Below are 13,382 nucleotides of genomic sequence, written 5' to 3'. Positions count from 1 at the left end.
TGTGATAAAATAATTGCTAGAATGGTACAATCAACATATTATCTCTGCATCATATTATGTCAGCCAAATGTACATTACCGGTGGGAGGGAAGGACGTGAAGGTTGAAATAATAGGTGTGCATGGATCCAGGAAAGGTTATCCTATAACTCTTAAAGATATTCATACTGCAGTGGATAAAGTACTATATTCTGAAGTTTTGGTACCTAATTTTTAACTACAGTGTCATAACTGGTCAAGATTCTCTCAGTTCAGGGTACTGTGGACATTACTAGGGAGGGAGTGCAATCAGATTCTCTATGGCCTGAATATGCCTCTAGTAAAATGGGAGGTGAAACAGGAGTTAATGGCACCATTACAAATGCACAGCCCGAATAAAGACAAAGGGGTAGCTGTAGAAACATGACAAAGAACAATATCTGGCTTTGGCTGGAAGGGATGCAAGAAGCTCTGCATTTATCAGAAATATGTTACTAAGCATATCCAGAAAAAATAAACAGTAAAAGGACTGAGTGCAGAAACTGCCCATAGTACTTGATATGGAACCTTGCTAAAAGACTCCAGTTGTTAAAATAATGAAATATGTCTGTGTGAATATAGAGAGGGAGATACCCAGAGTGATAAATAACTCATTTAAGAGAAGAAAAATAAACTGAACAGATTTCTAGAGTTCCCAAACTGTTATCTCATAAGAGATGGGACTATCAGCAGCAACTATTTACAGTGACAGATGCTAATGAGGTAAAAGTAAAGTTGTAAGTGTTGGCTTTTGGGGTAGAATGAATAGGAGACAGATAAACATTTAGGCCTGCATTCATAGGTGAAGAGGTTATACCCCAACTTTATGCCAGTGTACTGATTAAAGTGTTCCTAACTTGGCAGGTTTATAAATAAGCAAATGGTAATTTTAAGAAAGCACAATGGGAAGATGTTAAATGAAGCAGGGCTAGAGAAAATTTAACCAGATTAAAAGTAGAAACATATGAACAGGCTCAACCCATCCCATTCCCACAGTCTGTGCTAGAGAATGATTGCTGCACATGGTAAACAAAGGCAAAGAAGATATGCTATTTCAGTTGTTAGTTCCAAAGCCTTTTAGAACACTTGTAATGAAATTGGCACATAGCTGTATTTTGGGAAGACACTGGGATGGACAAAACTAACTGTGTAACTTTAGCTAAGTTTTATTGGCCTAGTGTAATGAAAGACATTCAGAATTTCTGTGCATCTTGCCTAGGATGTCAAAAGATGGTACTCCATCCTGGGTTCAGAAGTCCAGTGATACTTATGCCTATTAATGAGACCACATTCAAGCAGGTAGCCAATTTGTAAAGGCTATTAATGATAAGCATTGCATTCTAGTGATCTCTGACTATGCCACTAAGTTTCCTGAACAATACCCTGTGAAAAGATAATAGGCCAAATTAATATTTTCACTTTTCTCCAGGGTAGGCACTCCAAAAGAAATATTAATGAACCTGGCAACCCCATTTATTTTCAGGGTAATGCAACAGTTTTGCCATTTTAATTTAATCCCTCAAAGGTAGAGTGCTTTATTAAAACTATGAAGTCTCTGATAAAGAAAACCATTGAACAGAATGATAAGAATTGAGATAAATTACTTCCCTATCTCCTTTTTTATTGTATGAGAGGTGTCCCAAGCTTCAACAGGATGTACCCCATTAGAGTTGCTATATGGCAGAATTCCCTGAGGCTTGTTGGAAATGGTGAGTGATGTACTTGTACTCCCTCAGCTGATCTCCTACCACCTGAATACCTTCAAACTGCTGCAAAAGCTCTTGCCTATCCCATTTCAATTCTAATCAATAGAACCATAACTGAAGGCTCCATTCCCTCACTCTGGAAAATCTCTCACATAATCCCACTTCACAAAGGAGGGAACTCAACTGAACTCTCTAACTTTCGGCCCATAGCCATATTATCACCACTAGCCAAAATAATGGAAAAATGTATCCATCAACAATTCCTTGACCACATTCTCCAATATAACCTACTAGCTGACTGTCGACATGGTTTTAGACCATTCCACAGTACCACCACTGCTCTCCTATCCTTTACAGACTGCATTAATAAACATCGCAACAATAACACGTACTCCTCTGCTCTGTTCATTGACCTCTCTAAAGCTTTTGATATGGTCAACCATCAAATACTACTCAACATACTCAACTCTTTCTCACTTGACACACAGGCACTACAATGGTTCAGATCCTATATGCACAATAGACAGCAGGCTGTCCTTTGGGATAATAACCTATCCACACTTCTCCCTATTACCCTTGGTGTCCCTCAGGGCTCTATCCTGGGACCTCTACTCTTCTCCATATTCATTAACGACCTTTCTACTAATTTACCTCTACATACCAGCATACAATACGCAGATGACTCCACTTTAATTTGTAAAGGAACCACCTCATCTGAACTCCAGTCCATCACCCAAACAGTATTTAACCAAGTAGAAAACTGGTTCCAACAACGTCGCCTCCTCCTTAATGCAAAAAAAAACTAAACTATTACTATTTTCTCCAACTTTTAAATCCACCCCAGTGGATTTCTCTATTATATCCATCGACGGTACAATCATAGCTCCTGACCCAACTACAAAACTATTAGGTGTATTGATTGACCATAACCTCAACTTTGACTCACATATTAATGCCACTATTAAAACTGTAAACAGAAAACTTGGATTCTTATATAGGATAAAACCTTTTCTCACCCCAGAAGCCAGAACTACTATTGTCCAGACCCATCTGATCTCCACCCTCCTCTATGCCTCACCAGTTTATACTAATCTTTCCAAAAGCAACCTAAACAAATTGTCCACTTCTTATAACAATATTGCCAGGTTTGCTACTGGGTCCTCATTTAGAACTCATCACTGCCTAAATCTCAAACTTCTTGGATGGCTTGAACTAAATAACCAGCTAGAATTTCAACAACTCTCCATTACCCATAAAATCCTGTACCAGCCCAGTAATACTCCTATTCTCAGTAGCCTCATCCCCCCCTACACAAACCTTACTACCTTCGCTCAGCAAATAAACTACTGGTTGCCATCCAGAAATCCCACAACAAGGCTGGTGATTCTCTTTTCTCTAATACAGTAGGGAAGATTTGGAACAAGCTTCCCACAAAACTTACATCTCTCTCATCATTACCACTCTTTAAAAAGCAACTAAAGATTCAACTAAAAACACAATGGCTTTGTCCTTGTACTAACCCTGACTACCCCCCCCCCCAATACAACATTATTCTATAACTCTCTTCCAATAACCCTCTTTACAGTATTAGCAATTTCATCCCCCCCCTTCTTAGCATCTTATTCCCAAGCTGCTTACACTGAATATGCTCCTAACAACCTTGCTTTCTTCAGTGAGCTCTTATCTTTCCACCTTGTATTTTATAAACCAATCTATTTCTTTCACTATGAATGTAACCACTTCCCCATGTACTTACATTCATTAATTCTCTTACTTCTCAGTGTTACTCACTTTATCATAGCCATTTTATATCTTTACAAAGGCACATTCATATCCAATTTTCTAATCAAGAATATCTATCTCTTTCCCTTGATAATAATACTGTATTTTACCTTATTAAACTTAGTAGTCACAATCTGTATATTTGTAGTTCTGTACAACTCAATTTGATGAAATAATTCTTCAGGTTTATGTACTGTATATATTGCATGGACTTTCGATTGTCTTGATTTAGTTAGTTTAAAGTGGAGCTTTTCTCCCCGGGCCTCTACTGAAAATGGACATGTATCCAGTTAGACTAGCCCGGTCAACAAATGTAAAATAAATAAAAATAAAAAAAGTGAGACTTGGGAGTAGGGTAAATCTCCATGTAAAAGTGTGTCAACCTACTTTACAGACTTTGTAAATAGATTAAAAATGGGTATCCCAGCATTTAATGAACACACATAGCTCTCAGCTGTCCTTGATTTTGACTCATTTCTTAATTCTGTCTGTTTTAATCCCCTCTACAGGTAGTTACTTTTGCAGACAAAGTGTTGAATTACACTTAATAAATAATGATAGTAATTAGAGTTGTAGAGTTTGGTTTATTACTGAAAGTGCATATTAATTCACATTCTCTTATTCTGTCAATGTCTCGTGTTAATAACACTAATATTTTAAAAGTGTCCTTGATTGTTCCTTATTCTTTCTGAATTTGCTTCTGATTCTGTCAAGATTTGTCCCTGACTGGTTGAGAGCTATAGTAACATATGCAAACAGCACAAAAGACATAATAAATGGTGTGTAATAAAAAGGGCCAGATTCATGGAGTTTAAAACAGGGACAAAGTGAAAGTCTTATTACCCTTTGCTGAAAATAAATTCCTATTAATATAGGAAGGACCATTTGAAGTGTCAGAGAGACTAAACAAAATGAACTACAAAATAAAATAAACTGTAAAGTGAAAAATAAGAGCACACATATCACATGTATTTAAGTAAGGATGGACGCTGAAGCCTCTGTAGTTATCCTGGATATTGATACCAATAGTAGGGTATCAGGGAATTCTGTTTCTGTTAAATAGACAAATATTGTTTAATGCTCAATAACAATAATTGAAAGTCTCAGACATAGCCCTCCCTCCTGAAGACAATACCTTTGCTCATTTTCTTAGCCTCCAACAGGCCATCTGCAAAGGTGACTTAGAACATGCAAACCCACACTCCAAGATGGGCATGCCCTTCTACCCTGCCTGTGCCAATAAGGACCTGAGCCACTATTTCAATTCAGGTAGCCTGAGCAGTAGTTAGGGCTTTATCATGGTCAGTGGTTCAGGCTTTGATCCTGATTTGATGTTGATTGGCATAAAAATTTAAGATAAGTTGAAATGAATTAGAAGTTGTACTATCTGAATTTAAAACAGCATATGCTTAGTCTGTGATGAAGCTTGCATTCTACTCTATCACACTGAGCACTTCAATCTGTGACCGAGCAGTCGCATAATAGAATACATTATTTTCTTCCATGCATGGTTATATCCCACCAGGATTTGCCATCTGACATGCTGCAGTGATGGTCTCAGACTATAGTTATCCATGTTTATTTATTTTATTACCTTTGTTAATCAGTCTAATGATGTGACCAACGGATCCTTTTTGGCCACAAATCTGTCCAGCTAGGCAGTTACATTATTATAGGATCCCATAGCACAATAAATGTTGCAGGCTAAAGAAAAATAGATACTTACAAAAATGAGAACATTTTCAAATAGGTGAGTGAGGATAAAGGTCATGTTAAAAATACAGACTTTAATTTGTTCTAAGAAATAGAGTGTCAAGTCATATATAGTACAATTCTATGTAGAAATGTAGATGCATTATACATTTATGAAGGTAACATTCATTGTTATGCATGAGGCATCAAACCTTCAGTAAAATTAGCTACTGGTTAAGCAGTATTTGGTCACCAAGCTACCTTTTTAGTTTATAGATAAAAGCTACTAGAAAGGGATAGTTTGTCTTAGCCTTTTTAAGCAGTGGTTGAACAACAAGTTTAATACTGCTCTAGAATAAACTTGTGGGTAGAAAGTTTAGCTCCGTTATTTTGCAATTTTTTAATATACTTTATCACTCTCCATATAAGTGACCCATATATGCGTGTCTTGCTATGCCTTCACATTATTTTCTCCTTGTGCTGTGCACGTACACACTCCTGCATATGTCTGTCTGTCTGCAAAGTCACACCTTGACAGAGCCAAAGGCATGTCCCCAGCCCATATGCTATGTTATGCACACCCATTTTCAGAAAAGCAGCAGACCACACCAAAGTCCTGGTCATTGAATAGGCAAGCTGGCATCGTCCACTTACTCCTTCCATCTCCAGCTGACTCCTTCAGCACCAGATTCACTAACTGATTCTGGGTCATGTGGGACATAATGTTTTATCCCTTTTGTATTGATCAGGCTCATCAATTATTGGTTTATTGTCAAAAACCTTTATGGAAGCACCATAATAATGTTTGATAAATAAAAAAATATTTATAGGACCTGATTTCTCGTAGCAGATATTAAATTGTCATATAAATTCAACATTTGCATGAGCTATAATTCCTGTGTTCAACTCCAGAAGTACTTCTAGATTAAGAGCTGCAGGGACTGTTAGCAAACAACCATCATTTCTCCTTGTATTTCTGTTCTGAAATGTTGATCTAATCATATTCTATTGCTGTTACTTTGCCTTTACTATTAATATGACTCTAACTATTCTCTAATCTGGTTTCCATATTATGGGAAGAAAGCTTAGATTTGTTTTCTGACTCATGAGATCTTGAGTTTTCATCCAAGTTTCTTTTGCTTCTCTTGCATATGCATGTTTTCTTATACTTCTAACGTATAAGCACTTCTCATCTGTTTCTGATATTTTGTGCATGGTAGAAAAACATTTAACACAGGGATTATATCAATAATATTATTTCTTGTTTATTTGTGTAATAGTCATGAAAAATCCATGTTAAAGGAAATGTACTGCTGACAGCCCTAGACATACATTTGTTAGTTTTAAACCATTGTTCTTAAACTGATATTGTGCTATAAAATGTACACATGGGATGACTTACTGTATATTGTTCTGCTCAATTATATTATCTTGTATTTAGTTTACAGTTTTGAACTTTTCTGAAAAACAATTAATTTGAGGCAAAATAATTGAAATAACATGATATTCTTTCTATTTTACTGTGGTTATTATATGACAGTAATCAAACAGTAAATGCTTTTCTCATAGCTGCTTTGCTTCTGTGTATCAGTTATTCTTACTTGTTTTATACTTTCAGAAATTGGATTCTCGGTCCAAATATCTTCCGAATATATAATAATATAATATATATATATATATAATAACCCAACAGGTGATTATAGTGCAACCCTCCTGCATAATATGGCTTTAACTTGAATAGGAATTACTTTATCACAGGAGAATTTGGACAGATGCATTGGTCTCTAGGCTGCCTCCTATTCTTACTTCAACCTACTTTTGTCCTTTCCATGTAGTTGTCTTTCAGATGACACCATTTTATCACTTTTCCCTTTTTTGCGCATTAGTAAGGTCTGCTTACAGTGACTGCTTCTGTCCCTTCTTGCTCATAAGAATGTAATCAGCTCTTCATCTGTGGTTCCTCCATTTTCATTTTAAAGCCAAGAGATTAAATTACTTGCAAGTCCAACTATGTGTTACACATCTTATTTTAACTAGCACAAGCCTATCAATTTCACAAGGACAGCTTCAAAGGAGATCAAAGAAATTACAGCTTATGCCAGTCCTTTAGTATGCTATTCAGTGCAGCCTTTCGGCTGAGTCTCATAATCGTGCACAAGCCATGCATTTTGTATCAGCTGCATTCACATTATAAAAAGCTGCATGCATTTTGCACCTTTAACATTTAATTTTCATTCACAATAATGTTTCTCTCTGAGATGTATAAGGCATACAAACATGGAGCCTCCTATCAATTTATTCAGAACCATTTTGAAAACATCAGCTGTAGAAAATAAAATCTGAGATCATATATGATGCATATTATTAACGCACTGAACATGTCTAAATATAGGATTATTCATGCCCTCTTCTTCTCTTTGAAAAAAATAAATACAATCTACTTTTGAGAAAGAAATTATTGCCATTAAATATATGGATACATTTACATAAATCAATGATGTAAAGAAGAGATTTACTACAAGTGCTCATATGCTAGTAGCTTGCAACACGCTTGCTGCCACTTACTTGCAAAGGCGAGTGCTCTAACTTGCACTAGCCCAATGTTACGTAACTACTTAGCTATCCCAATTCCCATCCTTCTGAAACTGTATAGCCCTAGTAGAGCCCTAACCCTAATCATCTAACTCCCACCCAGATCCTAACTTAAGTCCTCACTCATTAACCCTTAACCTCCCCTCCTATGCACTAAACCACACCAATCACTCTCTAAAGCTAGAACTCCAACCCCTATCCACATATGCTCCCTAAAACTAAACTCTTCTCCCACTCTCTAACCCTAAAACTCCCTCTCTGCTCCATACACCTAAGTTCCCTTCCCAATAGCTGCCATAAACTACACACCTACCCCTTCCACTCCCTCTTCATGACTGTGGTCCTTACCTCACTTGAACTCAAATAATGTGTTCAGTTAAGGCATGGCAGCCACGTGCTCAGACTCATATTCGAGTTTGAGAGCAAGCAGTAGCCTGCATGAGCTACAAGATACTCCAGTCCATGGCTTCAAGACTTGTCCTTCTTGTGTTTGGGACTCAAATGCATGTAACAGAATCATAAAGAACAAGAACACCTATGCCTATGAGTGCTCTAGTTGCTAATAACCAAACTGCAAACCTTCTGATGTACATTCTTCTTCACCTTTCTTTTTCAGAAGTTCAGTTATCAATGTATTAAAAACTAAATGTTTTCTGTAATTTAACAGTGGCTTAACTGAAATTTCAACAGTAGACGAATAGCTGCAATTTCAGTACTACTTCTGTTCATATATTCATCCATTCATATATTCTCTAATACCCAATTTATCCAATTTAGGGTCATGTGGGAGACAACGTCCATCTTAGCACTTAATGGGTAAAAGGCTTGTGCTGGACAGGATGTCAGTATTCATTTTGTGTTTTTAAGTTAATGTTGTCCCTTCGGTTTTTTCCCGGTTAGGGGTCGCCACTGCGGAACTCCGGTCCGCTAATGATTGGCAGTAGATTTTCACTGTGCCGAGGTGCCAGCTCGATGCCCAATCTTCAACAAAAGCACGCCCATTTATGCATGTCTTTTGAATGCCACTCGACCATGGGGAGGACATGCAGACTCCACACAGAAGGCGCTCCAGCCGAGAATCAAACTGGAGATCCTCTTGCTGTGAGGCAACAACGGTACCGCTGCACCACCGCCGCTTTTGTGTTTTTTAGTTAATAAGTAACATAAATTAATTCTAAGTGAAAAAAACAAGGCCTCACCTTCACTTAGAGTTGAATATAACCAGATGGCATTTCTCTGGTTTGGTGTTTCAGTCTTGCAAACATTTCATACTGCAAACAGCTGATTAAGATAATAAGAGAACCACTTATGTTTGTTTACTTTAAACAGTCTTCACAGCCCACAAATTCTACATATGCACATTCTCCATTTCAGCAGTCACAAATTCTTTAATTAACATACTAAGTAAAACATTTGCCAGCTACCAAATGCATTCTCAAAACAAAATAAAATACTAAACTAGCAATTGTATTGTGTGGTATTGATACTCATTAACTTAGACAATACATTCAAATAATTATCAAACACTTTACAATTTTTTTTGGCTCCAGTTCTGCAACTATGCAATTTCTGTTATAATAATTAAAGCTTCATAACTGACTACCAGTGGCAAAAGCAGAAACTAATCTAACTTTGTAATAAAAGTTAAAATATTTTTAATATTGATGACTGAAAATCAAGAGAAAAATAGTCGACTGGAAAATTACATGGAAAGCTAAGGAAACCATTTGTCTATGTGGATAGGTATATGTTAAGTATATATACAATACAGGAATTTAATAATTACCAGTTAGTTACTTATAGATTCATAGGTAAGTAATAGACTAACTTCCATTGTGGGCCATTTTACGAGTAGCCACTTTTCCTTTTTGTGATAGAAATAACCTATCCCATTTGGCTATAGAATGGCCTCACCCATCCCATGGTCAATAATTATATATCATCCCTTCTGAGAATAATTGGGATCATACCACAGATAATTTAAGGGGGCCCATGCATGGGATAAAGCATTTAGGAGCTGCCTCTGTCCATTAGTAGTATAGCGGGTAGTCCTGAGGTAAATTTACTATTTCCCATCCATATATCTAAGTGTACTTGAAAATGGACAGGGATGAACTTTGTTTTATGTGGATGGGGAGTCTGTTCCATAGCAGTGATAACCTCTGTGAAATATACCTTCCCCTCCAAACCATTCTATTGATGTTGCAGAAGAAGTTTAGATACCTAAATCAAGTATTTCTGATGCCATTTGAGATGGTGGTGTGCAGTAAGTCCATCAATAATGGGTTGGAGTATGTCTTGTATGCCAGACACAGGTCACCTCTTAGCAGTTTGTAGGATGCTGGGTATAATGAAAGGACTTTGAGTCAGTCTGTATAGGACATGTTGTTTAGCCTTGTATGCTTTTAGTAAGGTATCTCTGTGAGCATTTCATTTGTTGCAGTTGTCAGGACAGATACATGTCAAAGGGGGCATAATATACAGCAATTGGCTTAATGAGGGCTAAGTAAAGGGGAGACAATGACATCCCTAGATCTAGACAAAATCCCATTGTTTATAAACTATGCAATATTCTTACAACAATAGATACATGTTGGTCAAAAGTTAGGTCATTATCCTCATAAGTTCCCAAATCCTGAACAACTGCATTCTCTTATCAATGTGGTAGTTCCCTGGGGTAGATATTTGCCAGGATGACAAAAGAAAAGCCTGTCAGCTTTATCTAATGGGGAAATGGGTCAACATTATGCCAGTAACTGAAAGTCACAAACAATAGCCAGTTTGAAAACACATGTATTTAAATAATCCCCAGTGCAGCCATGCATATGAATATGGAGCACAATTCAGATGTACAGGTGTGTCTTTATTTCTTAATATGAACACTTTTGCACTCATGTACCTATATGCAAGCTCCATTTTCATGAGTGGAAGAAAATTGGGCAAAAGATGCTACAAATGACAATGCACAGTCCTTATGTCCATGCTATAGCACAGGTCAGAGCAATGTCACCTTTAACAGTAAAATATATGCTGAGTTATTTATGTTATATACAGCGGTGGTGGTGCTGCGGTAGCGTTGTTGCCTCACAGTAAGACGTTGTCCTGTTCGATTCTCAGTCAGAGCGTCTTCTGTGTGGGGACATGCGTGAATGGGCATACTTTCGTTGAATGTTGTGCGTCAGGGCTGGCAACTCGGCATGTAAAAAATCTACTGCCAACCATTAGCGGACCGGAGTTCCACTTTGGCGACCCCTACCCGGGAAAAGCTGAAAGACGCAACAACAACAACATTATCAGTTCAGGCTGCAAAATGTAAACACTGGAAATAACAATCTGCACCATTCACCTGTATTTACTCTGATACCATTGTGAGTATTCTGTTGAATAAATAACTACAGTTTAAATGTTGCTTTCAAAACACTGCATAATACAATGTTTTCTTTGATTCTTCCAGTAGTTGAGGCTAGGACAGCTGGGACATGGGTGGGGGTGTCATGCATCACCAGGATAGTTTACTTTATAAGGAAGGGGATTGCTAGAATTACTTCTTTGCACACATTCATCTCTCTCTCTCTCTCTCTCTATATATATATATATATATATATATATATATAATTTTGTTTTTAGTGACTTATTCTGTGTCATTATGGGATATAGTCTCACTGTACTTTGAACATATTTTATTTTTTTAATAAAAATACTAAAAATAATAGCCAGCTGAGTACCATGCAAATAAAAAAAACTGTGAAAAAGACAAACTGTACAAGCCACCAAAAATTCTGGAAAAGGGAGTAATCATTATTATTAAATACCTTGCAAAACTGGCACATAATACAGATAGCTATGATTGGCTCTCTGATCTTAACAAGCTTATTAAGTGTTTGAGACACACATGCCAAGAAATTCATTTTGAAAGTGAAAATTGAAAGGTGCATCTAGGTATCCATACCAAGAACACATACAGTGCTATGATATTTGACCTGATCATAATTCTCTGTAATGCATGGAGCTTTATCTGCTCCATGTACTACCAGCTATAGAAAAAAGAAAAGTGAAGTGCAATGTGTTTTACTGGCTTTTAAAACCTCTGAAAGCTAGTAAAGCATTTTGCACTGTCAGCAGGGGAGAAATTGTGTCTGTCTGTAGAACTGAAAGCATTAACATCTGTTAGACACTTTGTTCTGCCCCCTTTTTGTTTATAAAAGTGGCAAGAGAGAAGTTCTAACAGCTTTAAAAAAGCTATTGTATCTTCTGCCACTTTTGTTTGCTGGCTGGCACTATTAGCTGTGCATCCATAGCTTGAAACTGGATCTTAACAGAACTTCTGAGCATGTAACAAGCTTTTTTTAAGAACTTGTAATTGGCCTTTAGATTGGGTATCATGCTAGGGACCTGTTTGACAAGTTTATCTTGTTTCCCACTTTCAGACCATAATCATGGAACCCCATGCACTACAATAAAATGATGTTTTATTTTTTGCTGAACTTTCATGTTTACTCTAAATTCAATAACTTGCGTTGAAAAAGAATTATAAAGCTAGGCTTTCTTCATGTACTTAAATCGGTTGGCTATGCTATGTTCACATCTTTTTATAAAGGTACATCCATTTCCAAACTCACTATTCTCTGTTAACAGAGTAAACATCCAGATTATGGCAGTCACTTACCTTGACAAATGCAGGTCTGGTACAAGATGCTTGGTGGGATATGCTCTGAACTGGATGACGCAGATACAGAAAATGGATGTACAGGCATATTTGTTCATGTGCTATAGCATTAAAGGAGAAGCATGTTATAAGACTAAGGCAGAATTTGAACTGCACATATTATAGGACAAAACAACTGGTTACAAAACAAACAGGAGCAGCAGCCTGCCATAATCATTGTGCTGCGCATCTTGTTGAGGCTTAGGTTCATAGGTTAGTACTAGGCTAACTGTCCTTGTGAGCCATTGCAAGCCTAGCCAATTATATCATGTGAGACTCAAACCCTGCACCTTGTGTTTGTAAGGCAAACACCTTAACCATTAGGCCACCCTCCCAAACCCTGCATGACTTGTCTGGCTGTCGTCTCCTAAAGAGCTGAGAAAATGTTTACAGACTCCCAACAGTACTGAAAGATGTGGATGAACTACGTGACGGGCTCCTTGCCCATAAGTTAGTAGGAAATGATGAACCTATGATCCTAAAAGAACAATCTTCCTCCAATTAACTACACATGAACAGCGTGGTTTCTCTCAACTCAATGTCCACTAGTACCAGACACATAATGTATCCTCATTCAGAAGCAGCAGTCTGCATGTACATGCTTTATTTATACTCTTCTAAATACAATAAATGCTTCTTCTGATTTTCTTGTTACTGGTTATTTCAAGCACACCATCACATCTTATACTCAATCAATTGCTTGGTATTTTTGCCCTAATTTTTGTATTAAACAAATTGCAATGTTGCAACTATCATACATTCCTAATTCCTTGGTGATCTAGTGAATACGTTGTAACTCTTGAAAGACTTCTTGGCACAGTCATTTTATACTTGGAGTTTTATGTTACTACCCCAATATATCTCATGTTTAGAAAATGTATGTAACTCT

This window comes from Protopterus annectens, chromosome 2.part0, assembly GCF_019279795.1.
Source record: "Protopterus annectens isolate FY-2018-M chromosome 2.part0, PAN1.0, whole genome shotgun sequence".
In the NCBI taxonomy this organism is placed as follows: Eukaryota; Metazoa; Chordata; order Ceratodontiformes; family Protopteridae; genus Protopterus; species Protopterus annectens.
The sequence above is the reverse complement of the archived record's forward strand: the minus strand, read 5'-3'. Positions refer to the sequence as shown.